The 25,976-nt window shown below is 41.0% G+C and overlaps 1 protein-coding gene across 5 annotated transcripts in view; it reads right to left on the bottom strand.

The window, feature by feature from the left end:
* The window catches only part of LOC109917720 (neurocalcin-delta), a 262,408-nt gene that overhangs the window by 87,254 nt on the left and 149,178 nt on the right, over positions 1-25,976 (bottom strand). For all 5 annotated transcript variants that reach the window (XM_048596091.1, XM_048596090.1, XM_048596094.1 and 2 more), the window contains one exon: positions 23,003-23,076. The gene's annotated coding sequence lies outside the window, so the exon portion shown is untranslated. The remainder of the gene's footprint in view (positions 1-23,002; positions 23,077-25,976) is intronic.

Raw genomic sequence — 25,976 nt, 5'->3', positions numbered from 1 at the left:
CTCCTCAAAGACTGGGCACCACCCCCGCCCACACCAAGTCAGGGCGGCAGTCACATGGGTAGCTTTCGACTCCTAACGGCTGAACGTGGCGTGAACTCAATAACCGTCGCCGCTGCTCGAGCCGGACCGTTAATGCTAGCGAGCAGCCGGGATGTGAATAGCCTTCAATGCATACCGTTCCCAGTTCCGGCGAAGACTCCCGTCGTGAAGTGAGTACGTACGTTTAGGCATTCCTTGAGTTTTTAAACATTTCCCCCCCTCCTTCCCCCAACCTACATCGCCTCCCACTCAACCATCACTGGGAAACAGCAGAATTCAGTCTTTGTTCTTCATGGATTCGGCCGCACGTCGGTTCGACCTGATTAAAACGCTCGACTGGATTCCACGTGAAGACCACAGACAGTCTGGGAGTCACAATTCTAAACACGTTCTTCCCCTTTGTCACACTCTGTCGACAGTAACATTGCGGAACTCCGTCCTCGGCTGCAGGGATCTCACTGGAATGTGATTAGCACTCCCACCCCCGTTGTGGAGCTATGATTGATAATGGACTATTCATTGTATTTGTGCAGAGATGGAGGCTGCAGCTAAGGATCTTCTGCCATCCCCGCACATTTGTTGGTTGTTGGTTGTCTTCTCTAAGACTAATGCGATCAAGTTTCTCGAAGTACTAATAAAACAAAGCGGTCCTTCACGCCCCAGAACATTAGTGAAGTTGCCAAGTTCGAAGTGCAGTGAGGCACGATTAGTTATGAGTGCAGTGAGTTTTACAGATGCACACAAGGTGCAATATTAGGTGCCAGATATTAGTCACATAATTTAATTCAAATTTCCTTTCTCCATTGCAGCAGTGAGATTATTTTAACAAGTTTTTAAAAATGGATTTTTTCCATTGCATTATTTTGGAAAAGAAAGATATTTGCATCCTGTAATTCTAATCTTTTTTGGGATGAAATTCATGAATATCTGAAACATCATGTTCCCAAAGAATACCAACATTCAAGTATTAAATAGGAAATAACTGAATAATGTAGTCTGTTAATTCTTCACTAGTTTATTTTTTTTTTAAAACAGCATTTTTCAAATGTTTATTTACCTATGTTTTCAACTCAGACATGCTGAATTTACTGCTTATTTTACACAGAAATATTCAAATTGCTGGTATGCAGGAATGTGATATTGGGAATTTCAGCAGGTTTTCAACAATGGGGAGTCTTGTTAAATCATATCACTGACAACTGAATCCTTAAAAGTTGAGTGAAGTAGGCACACACAGATCACTTGTTACAAGACATACTTAAAATTAAAAGCAGTCCTTTCACTACAACATGGTTGTTGATAGAATGCCAGAGCTCACAAGCACATTCAAGACGTAGTAATCTCACTAATGAAATTTTAGTGAAAATACAATGTAGTGTCGTAAAACCGTTGAAGTACATGATATTGAATGGTACACTTATTCAGACATAGGAACAGGAGTATGAATTCGGCCAGTCAAGCCTGTCCCACTATTTAACATGATCATGACTGACTGAACACTTAATGCCTTTCAACCGCACTATCCCCATAACCCTTTAAGCAACTGGTAAACAGTAATCTTTCAAACTACTTTAAACATACTGAAAAGACTCCGTGTTCCCTGAGTTTTCTACTTGGATTTTCAGAAGCAATTTAATAAAGACCCTCACAGGAGGTTTGTTAGCAAAATTAAAGCACATGGGGTCATTTACTGGAATGGATTAAAGATTGGCTAACAGAAAACAAAGAGGGAGAATAAATGGGTGATTGTCACATTGGCAGGCTGTGACTAGTGGGGTACTGCAAGGATCAATATTTGGGCCACAGCTGTTCACTATATATACGGAATAATAATGTGAAAAAATGTGAGATTAAAACCCTGGTTAAAAGTGGGAGGAACAGATATGCAGGCCATTTCTTAAATGAAAGAAAGTCAGCAAGTGTAGATGAACAGAGAGACCAGGTATCTTTGTCATTAAAAACCAAAAGAACTGCGGATGCTGTAAATCAGGAACAAAAACAAAGTTGTTGGAAAAGTTGCTGGACCTGCTGAGCTTTTCCAGCAACTTTGTTTTTGATCTTTGTCATTAAGTCACTGAAGGTTAACATTCCGGGGGCAGCAAGCTATTAGGAAGGCTAATGGAATGTCAGCCTTTACCTTGAAAAGGATTTGAGGATAGGAGGACTGTAGAAAGTGTTGGTTAGACTGCACAAGAAGTATTGCATGAGGTTTTGGTCTGCTTACCTCAGAGAAGAGACTATTGACATAGATGGAGTGCAATGAGCCGAACTTGTTCCCAGGATGGTGAGATTGTGTTCGGAAGAGAGTTTGTACACACTAGGCCTGTATTCTCCAGAGTTTTAGAGATTCAGGCAAGACTTGTGCCTTGGTTGGGGAGTCTAGAACCAGGGGACACAATTTAAAAGTAACGGGGACACCACTTAGGACCAAGAGGAGGAGAATTTTTTTTACTCAGAGGATTGTGAATCTTTGGAATACTCTACTCCAGAGAGCTGCAGAAGCCAAGTCTTTTGAGGAACAAAAACAAAGTTGCTGGAAAAGGTCAGCAGGTCTGGCAGCATCTGTGATGGAGAAAACACAGTTAACGCTTCAGGTCTGGTGACCGTTCCAAAGTTCTAACAGACCTCCCGAGAGTGTCTTTATTAAATTCCTTCTGAAAATCTAAGTACAAAACTCAGGGCACACTGTGGCTCAGTGGTGTTTGCACATTCTCTCTGTGTCTGCGTAGGTTTCCTCTGGGTGCTCCGATTTTCTCCCACAGTCCAAAGATGTGCAGGCTCCGTGGATTGGCCATGCTAAATTGCCCATAGGTGTTCAGGGGTGTGTAGATTAGGTGGGTTATAGGTGGGGGAATGGGTCTGGGTGGGATGCTCAGGGTTGGTGTGGACTTGTTGGGCCAAAGGGCCTGTTTCCACATTGTAGGGATTCTATGAAAACATCCCTGAACTCTGCTTTATCAATTTTGTTAATACTCAAGAAAGTCCAACACATTTGACAAACACAATTTTTCATTTGCAAATCTATGTTGACTATGTCCAATCAAGTCATTATTATTATAATTTTTACTATTAACATCAAGGAGGTTCTTGCCTTGATCTATGTGTATTTAGCTAACCTCAGCTGAGACACAGTCAGAGTGTTATACTGACCTCAGTGACCATGGAATAGAGAAGGGAAAATAACATCAATCACAGTTCCTAACCAGCTGCAAGGTACAGTATTGGGGATAATTGGAATCTTGGACTTAAATAGGGTCAGGGCGTTCATGAAAGCATGAGTTACAGTGGGGAAAGACACTGTTTACCATTTAAATCTGCATACCCAGCACTACTACAAAAGGATTAAAATATTAAATGTTAAAATGTTTTAACTGTTTAACTATGTTTTTACATATATCATATGCAATTAAAAATGTCGCGATCTTACATAGTGTGTGATAGCCTCAGTCTTGCCCAATCCCCACCCCAAACCGTAGACAGATTACCAAAAAATTAGCCTCTGGATGTGCACAACCAGGCCCCTCTCCCCATCAACACAAATGGATAAAATTACTCTTTGAAGAGATAGGGAGGATATGCAAGATCAAAGAAATTATTCAAATTGAAGACTTCAATCAGCCAAATATAAACTGGGGGACCTCAAGTGTTTTAGATCAGAGTTGGTAAACATAAGGCACAACTGCTTTATGATCTAGTATGTCAAGTAAGCAGCAAAACACAATGCTCATCATGATTGCTATTTGCAAGTGATCTGGATAATGAATAGGAAACGTAATTCATAGTCCGCTTTTAAACTTTAAAAAGGGATCATTTCATTTGATTTTGCTCTTAGTTCAAAAATAACCAAAAAGTATTAGTTCACCTTCATAAAATTTGAACTCTCAACATTTGGGTTGCTAGCCTAGCATCAACATTTCTAGATCACTGTACACATGACCATAAATGCGAAGAGATCAGTGAAGTTTGTTCAACAGTAGTTCATCATAAGGGAAGTGAGGCAAGGTGAAAGGCACGTGCTGGGCTTGCAAGATAGCTGTGTACTAAAAATCAACAAGTTAAGACTGACCAAATAAATTTGCTAATTAAAATCAATATAAGAAGGAAAAATTATTCACCAGAAATCTGAGTGGTTAAGATTTGGAATGCACTGCTTGATGTGGTTGTGGGTACAGATTTAAACAATCTTCAAATGGGAATTGGATAAATACTTAACGGGACAAAAAAAATGCAGGGTTCTGAGACAACAGTAGGAGAGTAGCACTAGCTGGATTACCCTTTGAAAGAGCTGTCAAAACGGTTTTGGCCAAAAGGCCGCCTCCTGAGCTGTAAATTCTATATAATCCTACACAGTGAAATAACAAAGGAGGAAATTTGTGAGGCACTGTCCAGCATTAAGAAAGACTGACTGATTCCCAGTGAATATACCTGAGGTTATTATAATCCCTCTTGCAAGGAAATAAGACCTAATAGAGCACCAAGCTGACATCCTCCACTACCTTCAACTTCACCTTCTTGACATTCCTCAGCACCTACTACCATCGCCAGGAAAAGTATGATCCTAAGTACTCTGCTCCCAGCAGCACATCCATTGGCATGACTGTACTAAGATGAAGCATTTGTCTTTCTCGATTCCATTATTGCACCTCCTCCCAGCTTAAAGCCTCAAATTCTTTCAAATTACAGATTTGAGATGTTCCCTTAAATAGCGCAGTTGAAATCTCACGAATTGAGTTATCATCATACCAAATGATATGGTAATACTTTGATTGAAAGGTTACTGTCAGACTGCACCAAGCAGCAGCATCATGGTGCTCTTCATTTTGGTCTCATTTCCTCCCACTTTTATTCAACATAGTGTCCATAATCACCTGTCTCAAACCTACTGATTGATTCCCAGTGAATCTTTACAAATTCACATTTCCCGATCACGAATGGATCTCCAACCCTACCCCTTAGCTCTTGGCGCACCACCATCTTAAAATCCAGCCAAATGTCAATAATGTGTTAATCTACAGAATATTCAGAAATTTAGCTGTGTTTCAGCAATGTCACACCTATTTCCAATGCAGACAAGCTGCAATTGTGAACAGTCATAATTACATTGATGATTTGTAGTGCCAGATTCAGGTCTACAGTTGGGCCTTTCACGTGTCACGATCTGTTTAACGTTATCAGAATGTGAAAATATAAGCACCCTATGTGGGGAAAAAAAACTCAAAATTTCTGCCACTGTGATTAATTTGAGGTGACAGTTCCCATAAATTAACCAAGAATTAATACCAAAACAAAAATTTAACTCTTGCAAAACATCCAGCTCTTCACAATTCTGTTCAAGTTAATGAAGATAATTTAATTATCACAATAACAGAAATTAAATACTATGTTTACTGGTTACATTATTCAATATTTGAAAATAAGCTGTGAAAAGATAGTTGTATCATCTGCGAATACTACCATTATTGATTATCATCTTTTAAAGTTTAAGAGGTGATATTATTAAGACATATGAGATCCTGAGGGACTTGACAGGGTGGATCCTGAAAGGATGTTTCTCCTTGAGAGAGACCAGACCTAGGGGACACAGTTTCAAAATAACAGTGGTCCTTCATTTAAAACAGAGGTGAGGAGGATTGTTCTGAGATTCCTGAGTCTTTGGAACTTTTCTCAACTGGTCGAGGTGGAGTAATTGGATTTTTTTTAAGGGCAGATGTAAGTGGATTCTTATCTAACCAGGGAACCAAAGGTTAGTGGGGGTAGGCAGGAATGTGGCCTTTAGATTACAATCAGAGCAGTTATGATATTGTTGAATTATAAAGCAATCTATAAGGGCTGAATGGCCTACTCCTCCTAATTCACATATTTTTAAAATAGTCAAGAATCACACAGCCTATTCCATACAGAGATAAGTTTGACAGAATAGTAACTGAAATTGTCAAAAATTTATTGAATAAATTGACTGACAAAATCTTGCCTAAACATCCTGTGGTAAAGCTAATTTTGCTGGACATGTGGCATTACAAGTGCTCATCCTACCATAATTCCTAGAGTAAACCTCAATAATATTAACATCAGTCATTATAAAAGGCCTATGGCTGACAGCTTATTAGTTTGGAGAAAGTTAATAGCATTGTTGCGAAAGTGTGGTTATGATATTAAGTGTTTAGTGAAGAAAGCTAATCTGTCTTTAAGATGGACAGAAGTAGTTTTCCAAATTTCTTGTGAACAGTATACATGACTTCTAATGCGGATTCAACTACAGTCAAAAGCAGACAAACTGTATTATCTTCAGAGTCAGTCATAAAGGACCATTATATAATTCAATAATTTCAGGATTGACCATTGAATCTTAAAAGGTTTGAAGAACTAAATTTTCTGTAATGTTGAACAGGAGACAAGAAGATCACAAGGAAATCAGGCATAATTGACTTTAATTTGAAAAACGATGATTTATTAAAGTTAATGTTTGCAGCCATTTTTGTTTGACTATAATAAAAGCTGGCTGAAGACAGCCATTTAGAGGAGAACCATCTGTATGCTGAGAGAGACATCTTGAAACAGCAACTGCTCCTAAACAGGGACAGAGAGGAAGCCAAAACACAAACTGTTAAGGGACCACTGTACTGAGCTAAACCGTCAATAGCCATAAACTGCAGTACTGTCAAAGGAGCTTTCACTTACTCCAGAACCTGTTCAGCTTAGACCAACTGTGGGAGCAACATCTAACTATTCAACCACAGAAGCCATCACAGCTGTTGAATTTCACTTCAAGTTTCAACCCTTCATTTCAGAAACAATCTTCGAACAAGCTGGATTGTGCAATGATGTCAATCTGATTTCATTTTCATTCTTCAAACATTACTTTTGCTTTAAGTCTCTGTACGTGTATTTTAGCTAAGTCATTTACCATATTTTTACTTCAGTAACTTTCAGCAACATGAAGTATCCTGTAATCTTGTTTAAAGCATGAAGCTGTGCTGCTGATCATTCTTAAATTGAAACACTCAGAAAGGGACTACAGACAAACTTATATAAATTTTTAGTTCACAGACCAGTGAGGAAGTACTAATATGTGGTCCTGACAAACATAATGCTGCAAGCTTTAAATGCCTAAAGGTCAGCTGCAGGGCAGAGTTCAGCTATCTTTTCTGATTCAGTAATGGAAGAGCTGTTTGGAATGCAGAGATAGTTGGGCCCAATCAAATCAACTAGGGCCTGGAGGAGGAATTGAGGACCAATTGGTAACACAATGAGCACATGCTCTCTCATTGCACAGGTATAATGGTCTTATTAGAGCAAGAAAGGCAGAACAAGTCAGCCAGCCTTTTAATAATGTACTGAATCATTAGATTTGTCACTTAACCTGATGTCCCTTGACAATCTTGAAGGACAAAAGAGTAACTAGAGAGTAGGGCCCCTTAAAGATCTGCAAGGCCACCCATGTTTGGAAACACAAGAAATAGGGGAGATACTAAGTGAGAATTTTGCATCAGTGTTTATTGTGGAGAAGGACATGGAAGATACAGAAAGTGGGGAAATAAATAGCAACATCTTGAAAAATGTCCATATTACACAGGAGGTGGTGTTGGATGTCTAAAAACGCTTAAAGGTGGATAAATCCCCGGAACCTGATCATGTGTACCCTAGAACTCTGTGGGAAGCTAAGGAAGCATGTGCTGGGTCCCTTGCTGAGATATTTGTATCATCGACACCTATAGGTGAGGTGCTTGAAAACTGGAGGTTGGCTAACATGGTGCCGCTATTTAAGAAAGGTGGTAAGGAAAGGCCAGGGAACTATAGACTGGTGAGCCTGACATCGGTGGTAGGCAAGTTGTTGGAGGGAATGCTGAGGGACAGGATCTACATGTATCTGGAAAGGCAAGGACTGATTAGGGATAGTCAACATGGCTTTGTGTGTGAGAAATAGTGTTTCACTAATTTGAATGAGCTTATTGAAGAAGTAATGAAGAGGACTGATGAGGACAGAGCAGTGGACGTGATCTATATGGATGCCAGTAAGGTGTTCGACAAGGTTCCTCGTGGCACACTGGTTAGGAAGGTTAGATCACACGGAATACTGGGAGAACTAGCCATTTAGGTATAGAACTGGCTCGAAGATAGGATGGAGGGTGGTAGTGGAGGGTTGCTTTTCAGACTGGAGGCCTGTGATCAGCGGTGTGCCACAAAGATTGGTGCTGGTTCCTCTGCTCTTTGTCATTTATGTAAATTGTTTGGATATGAACATAGGAGGTATGGCTAGTAATTTTGCAGATGACACCAAAATTGGAGGTGTAGCGGACAGCAAAGAAGGTTACCACAGAGTACAATGGGACCATGATCCAATGGGCCGAGGAGTGGCAGATGGAGTTTAATTTAGGTATATGCAAGGTACTGCATTCTGGAAACGTAAATCAGGGCAGTTCTTATACACTTAATGGTAAGGTCTTGGGAATTGTTGCTGAACAAAGAGACCTTGGAATGCAGGTTCATAGTTCCTTGAAAGTGGAGTCACAGGTAGACAGGATAGTGAAGACAATGTTTGGTATGCTTTCCTTTATTGGTCAGTGCACTGAGTATAGGAGTTGGGAGATCATGTTACGGCTGTATAGGACATTGGTTAGGCCACTTCTGGAATACTGTGTGCAGATCTGGTCTCCCTGTTATAGGAAGGATGTTGTGAAACTTGAAAGAGTTCAGAAAAGATTTACAAGGATGTTGCTAGGGTTGGAGGATTTGAGTTATAGGGAGAGGCTGAATAGGCTGGGGCTGTTTTCCCTGGAGAATCGGAGGCTGTGAGGTGACCTTATAGAAGTTATAAAATCATGAAGGGCATTAATAGGCAAATCGATAAGATCTTTTCCCTGGGGTTGGGGAGTCAAAACCTAGAGGGCATAGGTTTAAGGTGAGGGGGAAATATTGGAAAGGGATCTAAGAGGCAACTTTTTCATGGGTGGCACGTGTATGGAACGAGCTGCCAGAGGAAGTGGTGGAGGCTGGTACAATTACAACATTTAAAAGGCATCTGGATGGGTATATGAATAGGAAGGATTTAGAGGGATATGGGCCAAATGCTGGCAAATTTAGGACATCGGGTGGGCATGGACAAGTTGGATTGAAGGGTCTGTTTCCATGCTGTAAATCTCTGAGTCGGGTTGTGATTGTATGCCATCAAAACATGAGCTGAGAGGGTTGTCGCAGTTGAGGAGTGACTAAGTAAAAGGGCCTATATGTTCTGGATGATAAAACCAGGGGTTATAAAGGGAGAATAAGAGGCCTGCGGTGAAGATAAATTTCAGGGGGTTGTTAATCTTGGGAATACGCTGCCCCAGAGGATTATTGTTGAGTATATTCAAGGCTGGGATCAATAGTCAGGGCAAAACTGTAAAGTTGAGGTCAAAGACAAACATGATCTTATTAACGGCAGTGCAGTTTCAATGGGTAATATGGCCTATACCTGCTTTTTAAAAATGTCTTTATACCCATGTGGAATCCAATTGCTTGCCATCTGCATCTGTCACCTTGCCTACCACTAGCTACCTGAAGATATCTGTTAACCAATAAATCTCATTTTCAGTATTATTGAGAAAGACAATAATACCTGGGAGACGTATATGAGTCGGAAAGTCCAAATCTATTTGAGAAAGGTGTCTTAGACATTCTTACAATCACAAAGCAAACCCATACATTTTGCCTAAAAATGGCCAGGTGACCAGTGACATGGCAGTGTCATACTGCACTGGTTCTCAGATGGGTGGGCAGTCCAATTACATGCCAAAGTTAAGTAACCTAAAGTATGGACCTAAAATTTCAAGCATTGAGAGACCTCCTCCCTTGAAGGAGACATGATTTCAGGGTGGAATTCAGTTGAGAAGTATGCAAAATTACGGTGGGCTTGGGGGCAGCAGCAAATCTTTTAGGTACTCTTCATGTTGAGGAGCTGTTTTTGCAGGTCAAGTGGGGTTGAAAATGGTAGTCTGAGCACTGTGTGTTTCATTCCCATCTTTGGCCTTACAGGACTGACAGTTGCCATGCATTTTATTGAGGGCTCGAAACATGCCCCAACTTATCCCTACAGATAGGATTGGAGCAACCACCTCTGATTATTCCTACCATGTGCAAACTGCCTACCAGACTAAGTTAATGGCCCTCCTCTCTAAGATTTAGGATGTATCCTTGTCCATGGCTGTGCAAGAATCTTGTTGCACTTCCATTGACAAAGTAGGATTCTGTAAATTTAACAATAGCTTGTATTCGTATTCGTATTCTGAGTTTTAACATAATGAAACATCCTGAGGTGCTTCACAATTGATAAGACAACCAAACCATGTAAGGAAGTATTAAAGCAGATTACCAAATTCTTGGTATTGTAAGGGACCAAACTACGTTTTTAGCCTAACTCCTGCCAAACCAGATATTTTGTCCATTTTTGCTGACGTTTCGTGATTATCTTGGTCCAGATTCCAATACAGGTGAGCAGAGCATTTTTCAGTTTTATGCCATGGCTTAAGAAAATCAGGCCAAGTTTACAGAGTAAAGCTCAATCTTGTCAACCCCAACTTCATTGTCACCTTCGTCATTGTATGAGCCTTGCACTTTGATTTCTTAGGCCAATCATGTTTATGACTGGTGTGTGTGACATCGGTCATTTCATTTCAACCTTTGTTAAACAAAGTAATTTCCTACAGTGAATCTATAGACACCAGAGAGTGAATTCATTCATTCTAAACTGGTTTCTTTCATTTTATACATTTGTGGGATATGGGCATTGCTGACTGGCCAGCATTTATTGCCAATTCCTGGTTGCCCTTGAGAAGGTGGTAGTTAGCTCTCTTCTTGAACCGCTGCAGTCCACCTGCTGTGGGTTGACCCACAATGCCATTAGTGAGGGAATTCCAGGATTTTGACCCAGCAACAGTGATATATTTCCAAGTCAGGATGGTTAGTGATTTTGGAGGGAACTTGAAGGTGGTGGTGTTCCCACCTGCAGGTTCCTATCATTCTAGCAGTTTGGCTTGGATTCAAGCCCTTGTGTGTAAGATTAAAGAGCAATCCACTGTAAATTTCTCTAAAATGACCAATGTTTGCAATTGCCCATTAGACATACCTGAGATAGTATATACTGGCATCTGTTCAGATTCAAATATCAGTTTCCATGGATTACAATAAGTTGGGAATTTAGGCAATAACTTCCCTTGGTTCACCCAAAAAATAAATAGGCTACTAAAGCCATATTTTGTGTAAACATATATCTAGCACTCCCTTATTTGGAAAAGGCTTTGAATTTGTGAAATTATAAAAGAACAGCAAATGTTGTTCTCACTGAGTTTCACCAAAGCAATTGAACCAACATTTCAGTTGGTCAGAAAGCTGGACCGTGAACTGTCTGATTGTTGTTGAGCTGCCAAAGTAATCAACAATGTTACCTTGAAAGCAAGAAATTGCATCAATGGTATAACTTCCCCACTGTCCCCAATCGTTTGCCACCAGTTGTTTCAATTTCAAGTTCACCTGAGAACCAAACTTTTGGAAATTCAACTGAGAAATCTCATATAAGCAAAGGATACAGAGCAGGATATGTCCCTCACATAAATTTTAAAATGATCAAAACTGTCAAAGAAACTGCAGGCCTGCCACTTGGGAAACTGAAGAGCGTAAGTCAGAGACTGACAATACTATAATCTGTGAAGACATATTACCTTCACCTGTATCATGTGTGTTAGAGAATGAGTTTGTGAGATGTAACATTTTACACCAGATGTGGCATTTTTATAAAGTGGATGTTGCACTGCAACCATAAGTATTGCTCTTCCTTTGCAATCCCTCTCCCTTTGTAATGTGCTGATAGAATCCAATAATTGGGTAATTGAACAAGTGTTTCCTGTGTCTTAAACCTCTTAGACTCACAAAGACTTGCTCGTGGGGCCTAGTGGAGGTCTTGAATTTTCTCCGTTGCATTTTATATTGCTGTGACACAAAGACAGACAGCTGAATCAACTCAGCATTCTTATGCCTACATTGACAATACAGTAAAATTAAAACATTCAGTGTCCCTCAAAGTTGCCCCAACAGTTCCTAACCAGATTTTTTGAATAACCAATACCAAACACCAAGATGATAACTTAAACAAAAAAAATTATTTATAATACAATAGTTTTAGAAGTGCAAAGTCAAACAAGGGAATCTAATTGATGTCTATGATTTAAACTAAATCCTCTTTGATTCTAGCCCCCACTCACACACAGACAAAGTTAAGGGATAAATTTAAGAAAATAAAGGAAACTTAACTGGCCAGTTCACTTAAGCAATTTCTGCAATTTGTAATATCACAGGAATACAGGATTATGTCATGGTTTCTGAGGATACCAGTCAAAGCAATAGTTTCCAGTAAGCTCCAAGGAATATTCACTTAATACAAATAACTGAGATTCTATTCTCTGAACTTTCAATAAGTTAATAATGGGAGCATAACCAGAGAACGTACAGATCTCCTTCCTGTAGTCTTGGCAGACACAATTATTCTAATTTGAACACAGTTCAAAACCAATTCAAACTTTGGTTTCTGTTTGTTAGATTGGATGATACCAGCCCCAATTAATATCTAAATATCTGCCATCTAATTATCTTAATGCAACTCTGAAACCAAAATGTCTATAGTGTTCTTTGAATAAGAGTCAACCTACAATTAACTTTGAGGCCTAGTCACATAAACAGATATCAGTTTGTTTGCTCTCTTTCTTTAAAAAGACACAAGCTGCTGTTCTTAGCTCAAAGGGCACCTCAGCTGTCAGCTGCAAACCAATAATAGTAAAAAAAAAATGAAAATAAAGTCCTGAAGAAGGGTAGTACCCGAAATGTTGACTGCTCCTTTCCTCCAGATGCTGCCTGGCTTGCTGTATTCTTCCAGCCTCCCGTTTGTCTACCCTAATACTATGGAAGGTTAATAGTCTCCATTCACTTCCATCTTCCACAAATGGAGTTTCAACTTTTACCTGTGCCCAATATGGACTAGGAAACAAACAGTCTGGAAAATCTACAGTCATTTATCTTGGCCCATCCTTAAAACAAAGTGTGAACTCCCTGGATGGCTGTGAATGTTCAGATTTAGTTAAGTATCCACTTAAGACATGTACAATCTGTAATTCAAATATCAAAGGTCACATGATTTACAGCAACCATTTTAATAGTTATTTTTAAAAGTATTGACTGAAAGTTCACAATGACATATCTGTACTAGGCATGAGACACCTTTGTAATTTTACATGCAATAATTTATAGTCGCAGTAATAATAATTTGCTGCTATTAAACTTTTTCTGTACTGTCATTTGATTTATTATTTTCTGTGGTCCTCTAATCTTCAGTCCATACATGCAGTAAAGCAATTTACTTGCAGACTCCTTGTTTTGGGGGTTGGGGAGGGATGTTCCTCATTCAAAGAGGCCCAGCATTCAGAAGAAGGGACCCCGTCAGTCTCACTGCTTGGTCCTTGATGCTGAAGCCTTGGCTGGGTATAATACCAGGAACAGTGCTGCCCCAGTGCTATTGCCAAGAAACGATGAGCTTCCATCTCAGTGGGTGGGCTGGCAGGTGGCCCACCACTGCCCAGATAAGTGCCTGATCAGTAGGCCTTCCCAAAAAAAACAGATAACACGGGGTTTTTGCCAGCTCTGTAGCCACTTTGCCTCTATTAAATACCGCCTAATGTAACTGCAATGCACATTGTAATAAATTAAACTGGGTGTGTAATACATTGCTAATGAGATGGATTGTGTGTGATAGTTTATCAAAACACATCTTTCACAGCAAATGGACAAAGTTTATTAGAACATCTGACATTAGGCATAATATATTGATAATTTGTCAACTATTGGACCACATCAGTATCCAGTGTAAAGGAAAACTGCAGATGCTGGAAATTGGGAACAAAGGCAGAAAGTTCTGGAAATACTCAGAAGGTAATGGTATATCTGTAAAGAATGAAGCAGAATTAACAACTCGGGTCAATAATCAGATTGCAGATCCCCACCCAGTTGCTTGTCATTCATAGGAGTGGCCATGATAGAGACCGTGGCTACTGGTGTGGCTGAAAGAACAGAATCACAATTGTTCATTCGAAAGCTTTTCAAATTTCACTAGCTCCTTATCCATAATCTCATCTGAACCCCAAGCTGCACAACAAAGGGTGCATATAACTCTTGTTTTCCCTGATTCCGTCATTGCTATCTTATCTTTGTGTCTTTCTCCCTTGATATGTACTCTAACTGTACCCAGTCAAACCGTGATGCAAGAGTGTCACTTCAAAATCATAGCCACCAGCTCAGGTACTAGCACTGTATGTACTTTAGAGAATGGCATGAAGATGGTGAGTCAATGAGGTCAAGTGGCTAACGGTCAGGGCAGGGGCAAGAGTTGCCAGATCATTGGAGGGTGAGGTTCAGACATGTCCTTTTGCAGAGAATTTGGATGAGGACATGATGGGGCAGCATGCAGAAAAATGCTGATGGGCGTACATGAGATGATTGTTTAAGGGGCTTTCAGTTAGTTCTAATTCCCTCAAACCTAAGATTCCCTGTTTCCCTTGCTGCAACTTTATCAGCTTACATTACCATTATGCACAGCTAAGCACCTTCCTCATTTTAAAATTCTCATTCTTTATTTCAAATTTAGGTAGTTCTTGAATAGTTACGTTCCTGAACATGATCCTGCTAAACAAATCCGTGTTGTTGGAAACACATATTCCCATAGAAACCCATGTAAATATTCATGCTGATTCCCAGACATCATCCAGGCTGATCTGACAACTTTTTAACGGAATGGATCTTCCGGTTACTCCACTTCTATTCATGATACAGTGAATAATACTGCCTCTACTCCCACAACTAGGGGATAAAATTGATCATTTTCATTAGTGGACAAACCTTATTGCCATCCTTTATTGGACACTTGAATCAACTGGATCATGTTCTTTACATTTGATATTTGCCATCAGCTTCTGAAGAAGGGTCCAGGCCCGAAACATCAGCCTTCCTGCTCCTCTGATGTTGCTTGGCCTGCTGTGTTCATCCAACTCTACACCTTGTTATCCTTAAATGGATGTTGAGCTTCAGAACACGAGTCTTGTGTAACCGGTCGTGGATTCAGGTTACAGTGGTGTCAAGTCCCACCTCAGGATGTGATGGCCATGAAGATATGTCAGAACACTTATAGGTGTATTGATAACTGAGCCTATCAAATCTGCCATTCGATCATGGCTGATATGTTTCTCAATCCTATTCTCCTGCCTTCTCCCCGTAACCCTTGATCCCCTAACTAATCAAGAACTTATCTATCTTAAATACACTCAATGACGGGGCCCCACATCCCTCTGCAGCAATGATTCATCACCCACTGGTGAAGAAATTCCTCCTCATCGCTTCACTTTGAGGCTGTGCCCTCCGGTCCTACTCTCTCCTACTAGTGGAAACATCTTTTTCCATATCCACTCTATCCAGGCCTCTCAGTATTCTATAAGTTTCAGTGACATCTCGCCCTCATTCTCCTAAACTTTATCAAGTACAGACCCAGAGTCCTTAACAGCTCCTCATATAACAAGTCCTTCATTCCCAGGATTATTCTTGTGAACCTCCTCTGGCCCTCCTCCTTGGCCAGCAAATCCTTCCTTAGATAGGAGGCCCAAAACTGATCACAATTTTCCAAATGCATTTGACCCGAGCCTTATACTGCCTCAGGAGTACATCCCTGCCCTTGTATTCTACTCCTCTCGAAATGAATGCTAACACTGGATCTGCCTTCCTAACTGCCAACTGATCCTGCGCGTTAACCTTAAGTGAATCCTGAACTAGGACTCCTAAATCTTTGTGTTTCAAATTTCTGAAGCTTTTCCCCACTTAGAAAATAGTCTACGCCTCTATTCTTCCCACCAACTGCACCACCTCACACTTTCCCGCATTGTATTCCATCTGCTACTTCTTTGCCCACTCTCCCAACCTGTCCAAGTCCTTCTGCAGCCTCCCTGCTTCCTCAATACTATCTGTCCCTCCACCTGTGTGTCATCTGCAAATTTAGCAATAATGACCTCAGTTCTTTTGTCTAGATGGTTAATGTATTACATGAGTAGTTGTGGTCCCAATACTGACCCCCGCAGAACTCCATTAGTCACTGGCTGCCATCCTGAAAAAGACCCCGTTATCCACCCTCTCAGCCTTCTGCCAGTCAGCTAATCCCTTATCCATGCCAGTATCTTGCCCCTAACACCATGGGCTCTTTATCTGATTTAGCAGCTGGCTGTGCAGCACCTTGTCAAAGGCCTTTTGGAAATTCAAACAGATCACATTCACTGGCTCTCTTTTGTCTAACTTGCTTGTTACCTCCTCAAAGAATTCTAAAGATTTGTCAGGCACAACCTCCCCTTGAAAAAGCCATGCTGACCCTATTTTACCAGGGACTTCCAAATACTCCCAATCTCATCAGTGGGGTAGTATGCTTCTCCTCTGGAGTGTGGGAAATCAAAGGCAGTTCAAATGTCCCTGATGACTATATCTGCAGGAAATGTGTCCAACTGTAGCTCCAGACAGACTACATTGATCAATTGGAGTGGCAGTTGAATACACTTAGGTGCATGCAGGGGGCAAAATGCATCATAGACAGGAGTTCGAGACATGGTCACACCCAAGATTCAGGCAAATAGATGGGTGACCGCTATAAGGGGCAGGCAAACAGTGCAGGAGTCACCTGTAGCTATCCCGGTCTCTGGCAATATCCAATTTGGATACTAGTGGTGGTGGGGGGAATGGACTATAGGGGATGGCAACAGCAGTGGTCAAAAAGGTGGCACCATAGCTCTGTTGTACAACAGGGAGGGTCAAAGTGCAGAAGAGCAGGAGTAATAGGGGACTCCATAGTCGGGGCACAGATAGGCATATCTGTGGCCGCAAACAGACTCTAGGATGCCTCCCTGGTGCCAGGGTCAAGGATGCCTCTGACTAGGTGCACAATATTCTCAAAAGCGTGGGGTGGGGATGGTGCAAGCAACCAGAGGTTGTGGTTCACATTGGTACTAATGACACAGGCAGGAAGAATGACAAAGTCCTGCACAGGGCATTCACGGAATTAGGTAGTAATCCTGGGATTACTCCCTGTGCCACATGCCAGTGAAATTAGGAGTAGGAAGATAGTATAGTTAAATATGTAGCTAAAGAGCTGGTGTAGAAGTGAGGGCTTCCGATATGTGCAGCATTGGGATCTTGTCCGGGACAGGTGGGACCTGTGCAAGATGGATGGGTACACCTAAACTGGAGGGGCACCAGTATTCTGAGAAGTTTGATAGTGCCACAGGGGTGAGTTAAAATAGTGTAGCAGCGGGTGTGGCAGTGTGTTAGCATTGCTGCCTCACTGTGCCAGGGACCCAGGTTCAATTCCAGCCTTGGGTGACAGTCTATGTGGAGTTTCCGCTGGTGCTCCAGTTTCCTCTCAGATTCTAAAGGTGTGCAGGTTAAGTGCATTAGCCATGGGGAATAATGTGGGGTGCTCTTTTGGGAGGGGGGAGTCAGTGCAGTTTCAATGGGCTGAACGGCCTCTTTCTGCACTGTAGAGATTCTAATGATTGTATGAACACAGCAGAACTTGCAGTCTGATGTATATTTGTTTTAATGCAAGGTGAAAGATAAAGCAGATGAACTTAGAGCTTGGATTAGTGCATACAACTACGATGTAGCTATTACAGAGATTTGGTTATGAAAGGGACAAGACTGGAAACTTAATATTCTAGGATTTAGATGTTTCAGGAAAGATAGAGAGGGATGTAAAAGAGGTAGGGGAGTTGCGTTATTGATCAATGAGAAAGGACACCTTGGAGGGGTCATCCAGTGATGCCATGAGAGCTCAAGAATAGGAAGGCTGCAATCATTTTGGGCTTATATTACAGCCAGTGGGAAACAGAAGCACTGATATGCATACAGATTATCTTCCACAATAATTTCCCTACCACTGATGTAAGGTTTACTAGCCTGTAATTTTGCAGATTATCCCTGTTTCCTTCTTTAAACAAAGGAACAAGACTGGTTATTCTCCAGCCCTCTGGGACCTTGCCAGCGACTGAACAGGATACAAAGATTTGGTACAAGGCCCTAGCAGTTTGCTCCCTCGCCTCCCTCAGTATTCTTGATAGATCCCATTGGGTCCTGGGACTTGTCTACTTTAATGCTTTTCAAAATACTCAACACCTTGTTTATATTGACATGCCCTTGAATATCAACATACTGCTCTCTAGCCTCACCATCCACTATGTCCTTCTCCGTTGTGAATATCAAAGCAAAGTATTCTTCAAGGACCTCACCCACACATTTTGGCTCCATGCATAAATTTTGTCCTTTGTCCTTGAGTGGACATATCCTTTCCCTACTCGTGCTCTTTATATAAATATAAAAAGCCTTTGCATTTTCCTTAATCCTGTCTTCCAGGATCATTTCATGTCTCCTTTTAACCCTCCTAACTACTTATTTAAGTTCTTTTCTGCTTTCTTTATACTCGAGGGCTCACTATGACTTCAGTTTCCTAAATCTTATAGAAAAATGTGAAAACAACAGGGTTATTTCCATATATTGACCAGTACATTCTTAGCACCAAGGGCTTCGGTGGTGGGGAATTTGTGAGGTGCATCCAGAAGGGTTTCTTGAAGCAATATGTAAATAGTCCAACTAGGAAAGGGGCCATACTAGACCTGGTATTGGAGAATGAGCCCAGCCAGGTGATTGACGTTTCAGTGGGTGAAGTTTTAAGTTACTAATGGATAAGGATTAGAGTAGTCTTTAGATAAAAGTACTAAATTGAAGGAAGGTTATTTGCATTTGGAAAAATACAGAGTTATTAGTGACAGGCAGCTTGGCTTTGTGCGGGGGAGATCATGCCTTACCAACTTGATTCAGTTTTTTGAGGAAGTGACGAAAATGATTGAGGAGGGCAGAGCGGTGGATGTTGCCTACATGGATTTTAGCAAGGTCTTTGACAACGTTCCTCATGGCAGGCTGATACAAAAAGTGAAGTCACAAGGGATCCACAGTGAGTTGTTAAGATGGATAAAGAACTGGCACACACACACACACCCCAGGCACACCCCATACACAAACGCCCCAGACTCTCTCTCACGCTCGATTCACTTTGGAAGGAGTAACAGGAATACAGAGTACTGGGTTAATGGTAAGATTCTTGGTAGTGTGGATGAGCAGAGAGATCTCGGTGTCCATGTGCATAGATCACTGAAAGTTGCCACCCAGGTTGATAGGGTTGTTAAGAAGGCGTACAGTGTGTTAGGTTTTATTGGTAGAGGGATTGAGTTTCGGAGCCATGAGGTCATCTTGCAGCTGTACAAAACTCTGTGCGGCCGCACTTGGAGTATTGTGTACAGTTCTGGTCACCGCATTATAGGAAGGATGTGGAAGCATTGGAAAGGGTGCAGAGGAGATTTACCAGGATGTTGCCTGGTATGGAGGGAAGGTCTTATGAGGAAAGGCTGAGGGACTTGAGGCTGTTTTCGTTAGAGAGAAGGTGGTTAAGAGGTGACTTAATAGAGACATACAAGATGATCAGAGGATTAGATAGGGTGGACATCGGGAGCCTTTTTCCTTGGATGGTGATGGCTAGCATGAGGGGACATAGCTTTAAATTGAGGGGTGATAGATATAGGACAGATGTCAGAGGTAGGTTCTTTATTCAGAGAGTAGTAAGGGCGTGGAATGCCCTGCCTGCAAAAGTAGTAGACTCGCCCACTTTAAGGGCATTTAAATGGTCATTGGATAAACATATGGATGATAATGGAATAGTGTAGGTTAGATGGGCTTCAGATTGGTTTCTCAGGTCGGCGCAACATTGAGGGCCGAAGGGCCTGTACTGCGCTGTAATGTTCTATGTTCTATGTTCTATGGTCGGAGAAAACAGACTTGTAGTGGAAGGGTGTTTTTCTACTGGAAGTCTGTGAACCAGTGGTGTTCAGCACAGATCGTTTCTAAGACCCATAAATGAGTTGGAGAGGGATGTAGTTGGTCTGATTAGTAAGTTTGCAGATGAACAAAGGTTGAGGCAGCTGCAGATAGTGAGGATGATTGCCAGAGGATACAGATTAGCTGGAGACTTGGGCAGAGAAATGGCAGGTGGAATTTAATCTGGACAAATGCATTTTGGAAGGTCTAATACAGGAGGAATGTTTACAATAAATGACAGAGTCCTTAGAAGCATTAATATACAGAGACCTACACACAAAGTTCTGCAGTTCCTGGAAAGTGGCAACACAAGTAGATAAGGTGGTCAGAAAGGTTTATGGCATACTTGCCTTCGTCAATCAGAGCATAATGTATAAAAATTGGCAAGTCATGTTGCAACTGTATAGAACGTTTGTTAGGCCATATTTAGAATATTGCATACCGTTCTCAAAGTAGCAGAATGATGTGGAGGCTTTAGAGGGGGTGCAGGAAAGGTTTACCAGATGTTGCCTGGTTTGTAAGGTATTAGCATTGAGGAGAGATTGGGAAAACTCAGTCTGTTTTCACTTGAACATTGGAGGATGAATGGTGAATTTATAGAAATTTATAAATTTATGAGAGACAGAGATAGAATGGATAGTCGGAGTCTTTTCCCCAAGGTACATATGTCAATTCCAAGAGGACACGGGTTGAAGGTAAAAGAGGGATAGTTTAGAGGGGGTGTGAGAGACAAGTAATATATTTTATTTTTTTTTTTTTTTTGTTTACAGAGAGTGGCAAGTGCCTAGAAATGCTGCCAGAGGAGATGGTAGAAGCAGATACAATGACAACAGGGAATAGAGTGATATGAACCGTGTGGAAGCAAAAAGGTATGCCGTGCTATTCTTTGTCCTTTTTCCTTTAATAATGGGCTCTAAAATCTTACCAATGACCGAGATCAGGCTAACTGGCCTATAACTGCGTCCCTTCCTTCTTAAATAGGGGCATTGCATTAGACATCTTCCAGTCCTGTAGGACCCTCCTTGATCTAATGATTCCTGAAAGATCACCACCGATGCCTCCACAATCTTCGCAGCTATCTCCTTCAGAACCGTGCGGTGTAGTCCATCCAGTAAGGGTGATTTATCTACCTTCAGGCCTTTCAGCTTTCCCAGCACCTTCTCCTTAGTGATGGCCATTACACTCACTTCTGCTGTTACACAGTCTTCCACTGAAGACTGATGCAAAGTATCTATTCAGTTCCTCCAACATTTTTGTGCACTGGTAGAGCTTGGCTAGGGGAGCGGCAAGTTCTGGAACATGAGTCTTCAATACACTTGCTGGAATGTTGTCAGGGCCAACAGTCTTTGCAGTATCCAATTCCTCCAATCATTTCTTGATATCACATGAAGTGAATAGAATTGGCTAAAGACTGGTATCTGTAATGCTGGGGGCCACTGGAGGAGGCCGAGATGGATCATCCACTCGGCACATCTGGCTGAAGATTGCTGTGAATGCTTTAGCTTCATATTTTGCACTAGTGTGTTGGGCTCTTCCATTATTGAGGAAAAGAGTACTTGTGGATCCTCCTCCTCCTCCTCCAGTGAGTTGTTTAATTGTTCACCACCATTCACAACTGGATGTGGCCAGACTGCACAGCTTAGGTCTGATCTGATGTTGTGGGATCACTTAGCTCTGTCTATCACTTTCTTTTTATGTTGTTTATCACGAAAATAGTCCTGTTTGGTAGCTTCACCTTATTTTTTAGGTATGCCTGCTGCTGCTCATGGCATGCCCTCCTCCACTTTCCATTGAACCAAGGTTGAGACCTGGCTTGATGATAATGGTTGAGTGAGCGATATGCTGGGCCATGAGGTTACAGATTGTGGAGTACAATGCTGCTGCTATTGATGGCCCACAGTGCCTCATGGATGCTAGTCTTGAGTTGCTAGATTTGTTTGAAATCAGTTCCATTTAGCATATCTTTGTTATTTTTACTTAATTTTAATACTGTAACTTCTGATTCCAGCTTCTCCCTCTCAGAGTTCACCCTGCAGTTTATCATATTATGGTCACTGCCCCCAAGGGGTACCTTTGCCTTAATTCCCTAATCAAATCTTGCTTCATTACACATCACCAAATCCAGAATTGTCTGTTCTCTAGTGGGCTATACCACAAGCTGTTCCAAAAAATCACGTTGTATATGTTCCATAAATTCCTTTTCTTGGGTTCCGCTACTGACCTAATTTTCCTAGTCCACCTGTATGTTGAAGAATCCCCATGATTGTTGTAATAGTGCCTTTCTTACTTGCCCTTTCTATCTCCTGATTTCTTTTCTGCCCTACATCCTGACTCCTGCTAAGGGACCTATACATGCAATAATGAATCACGTCAGACAGGAGTGCAACATTGGGCAAGCACCCAATGTCAGGGTCATGACTCCAGAACAAAAGATTCAGCCTGTGCTCTCTGAAATCACAATTCAAACATAGGGAGGGGTGCTCTGTTCCAGTATGGGGAAGGGTAGCTCTGGCTCAATGAATGGGTCAGTTCCCTCAGGCAATATGGGGAGAAAATTGCAGAGGAAGATCTAACATCCTTTGTTTTCTCCAGGATTTTTCTATAGTTCTGTCATGTGCAATTAAGAAAAAGAAACAAGCATTACATGCTGGCAAATCTTAAACGTTGCTAGGTAACACTGCCCTGAGCTCAATTTTGTCTATGTCAATAAAACTTTCTGTTGAAAATATGTTGGTTGCAAACCAGAAACAAATAACATTCCATAAATGTCAAGTATGACTTGTAGGAATTACATACAAATCCAAATTATATCATTTTAAAAAGGTGAAAAGCAAGAAACAGAACCAAAAATAATGTTGCTTTGTCTTGACTCTTGACAAACCATCTATCAGTGTTTAATGTTGATGTAGAGCATCCAATAGATATGTAAGCCCTCAAAGTAATATTTGATCACTTTTACATTTCACAAAGACACAAGACCAAACACTATACTCACCAGTTCAATACGAATTTACAGCACGTCTCCCACAGTCACAGAAATTCGGGCACAAAATGCAAAACACCAATATCCTGCATGACAAAATCATTCTAAATTAGCAGATGTTTAATAGGACCAACATCAAATACACTGATACTTATAAAAATTGCCTCATACAGCACTGTATACAAACTCTGTATACATTCAAAGTAATAAAAAAAGGTTAGTATGATTACCATTAGAATTTTCATAGGACTACAAAAACAATAAATTCCTAAAGTAGAAAACTTTGTATTTGAGACACTGGGATTAAAACAAATACGCCAGACTTTGAACAGAGTATCCAAAGCACTTGTCATTAGATACACATTTCCATCTGCCCTTCAGCTCAAACATTTTTTTCCCATTAAGTCATTGAAGGAGGAAGCTGTGAATGGTGTGGAAAGTGAACAGAGCATCTGGACTGAGTGTGAATAGGACAACGAGCTGAATATATCTTCCTTAACTGATGAGATTTAAGGATTTGGAAATAAACTGAATAGACAGTGTGTTGAAGGAAGAGAATTCAATGTCAAATCAGTAGTATAGGAAATGATGAAAGGGGAGGAAAGATGGGAATTAAGATGGAGTGAGAGAAATAGCCAGAAATGAAAAGATAAAAAAATGTAAAATTCCTCAGTTTTAAGTCTCCTGAAACAATTTATAACCTGAAATGATGAGACACCGTGTAATTTTCAGGACCAAGGAGCTTCCTAATATTCACTTTCCGTAGTAAATTCAAGGAGCAATTAATGGGCAAATAAAACAAGTCCCTAAAACAAGCAAGGAAGCTAATAGCAGAACTCAGACTGAGACTATTGGATTTAACAGTTAACCATGCATCTCCTCTTCACTGTTGTACCATTTACTGATAAATAATGGAGAATACCATTAGCCTTACCTTTATTTTGACAGCCAACACTGGCCCATTGCCTCATCATTGTCTCCATTTGTGAGGAGCATTTGAAACATATAACTTGTTATCAAGCCATTTTTTATGCTCCAGGAGTCTTTGACAGTAATTCTACAAAGAAGCTGGATAATGGTGACCATGGAAACACTACTTCAGAGCAACATTATATTAGAGTATTAAAGTCAACATTTCAGTATGAGATCATGTGTGGTTGCAGGTTAAACACCTAACCTGGAACCACCAAGTCATTCGTTGGTGGGACACACGTTGCTGTAGCTCCACAATTTCAGTTCTTTTTTCTGCATACTTAAAACTCATCATGATGAGAATACATGGATGTGGTATCAACTACTCAACATTTTGCTTCTAACAAATAAAAATATTGAATTGTGACCATTCAATTCAAGTGCTCTCTAGAGTCGACTTCTTTCAAGTGAAAGAGCATTTTTGTTGTTGTGAAGTATGAATATGAATGTAAAATCAGGTTTGTATCGCAGGTGAGTAATGCACAATGCCCTGATTTCTAGGCAACATTCATCTCAGAACTGCACTGTGCAAGAGAAAACCATCCAGTGTTTGCGGGGTGGGTGGGGCGTTAAGAAAAGAGATTTAGGAGTCACTATTTGCCCATGGGTCTTGTCAATATTGGCCTCATCATTCTCCCATCTAAGCCTAAATTGCTAACTGGATAGCAGGCAGAAGCAGGATTTCGAGCCATACGAGAACACTGCTGGGAACCCAAAGGATCACCCTTCAGCAATTTAGTAAATGATTAGCTGGAGGTGGGGTAGTAGCAGAAGAACATTAAAGGAGGTCGAGGAGGCAAAGGGAGCCTCAAGGTCTCTCCAAGTGGTCTTCAGGAGCTCTCTTATTCCCTTCCAATTCTCAAGAGAACAGCAAAACTAAAGAAGTTGCTTTCTTTCCATCAATTTTTGTTTTGGGCCCTCAGCTCCTCTTGTTGCCATGCTGGCCTATCAGGGAACGCACTTGTCCATGCCAGCCTCAGTTGAACCTGCAGTCAAATGCTGAGGGTGTGCTTAGAGAATGCTCTGCCATTCTAATGAAGAGCTCTGCTGCCTTCCAATTGATGATCCTGTTGTTTATGCTAAGCCTGCCGATCTTTACAGATGCAGCAGTTTCAGAACATCAACTGGCTTCTTCATCCCTTAGTAAATAAATATCCACTAATGATTTTACAGGTACCCTGCATGGTTGAGCTTACAAGCACACATGTAAACTATTAAAGTGATTTCATTCTGTAATTACACCACTTGTGATAGTTGGTGGCTGTTGCTTCAACTGCCTTCTCAGAGGAAAATAATCAGAAGTGGAAACTGTGCCAATTGCAGGTAGGAATGTGAGATAGGGCCATCTCATCTCAGCACTGGTGAAACATTTAATCAATAAGTCAGCGACTTTACAAAAGGTGCAGGAAGCAAAAGTAACAGCTTACAGCAACTGCTGGGAGAAAATATACTGGCTTTCTTCAGGCTCGAGGTATTTTACTGGACAGAGACAACATCATCTTCAGAATTTCAAAGGCCTACCCTTGTTGTTCACACCCAAAAACTGTTCAGCGGACCAGGAGCTAATCCAATAGTTATTGTCAGGCTAATGGCCTTTTGCACCCACAACTGGTCACAACTTCAATCAGCAGTTAGTAGCTAAATCTCACTGGGTGACATCTCCCGTCCTCTTCCAACCTCACCTCCTGCTAGCACAGGCCCATCTACAAACATCTTCCCTCACTGTTTGAGTAAAGCAGCAATGTAAACACCACATACATTCTCAAGTTGTGAAAATTCTACTTATTTTAAAAGGCCAGAAGACATTAAATCATTCAGCACTGAGTGCATGAAACTACTTAATTATTTTGTGAAAAGTAGCAAACTTTTCTTGATTTATATTTCAATCCCCAACTTAATTAAGAATTGTTTCACTTTTCCACAGAATATAACAACTTGAATAAACAAATCCTGTAGCCAGACACAAAACGTTTCCAAGGATTGAAAATATCAGAGTTGGCGGGGGGGGGGGGGG

Source organism: Rhincodon typus, chromosome 4 (genome assembly GCF_021869965.1).
Source record: "Rhincodon typus isolate 14 chromosome 4, sRhiTyp1.1, whole genome shotgun sequence".
In the NCBI taxonomy this organism is placed as follows: domain Eukaryota; kingdom Metazoa; phylum Chordata; class Chondrichthyes; order Orectolobiformes; family Rhincodontidae; genus Rhincodon; species Rhincodon typus.
This window is presented reverse-complemented; position numbering and strand designations above follow the sequence as displayed.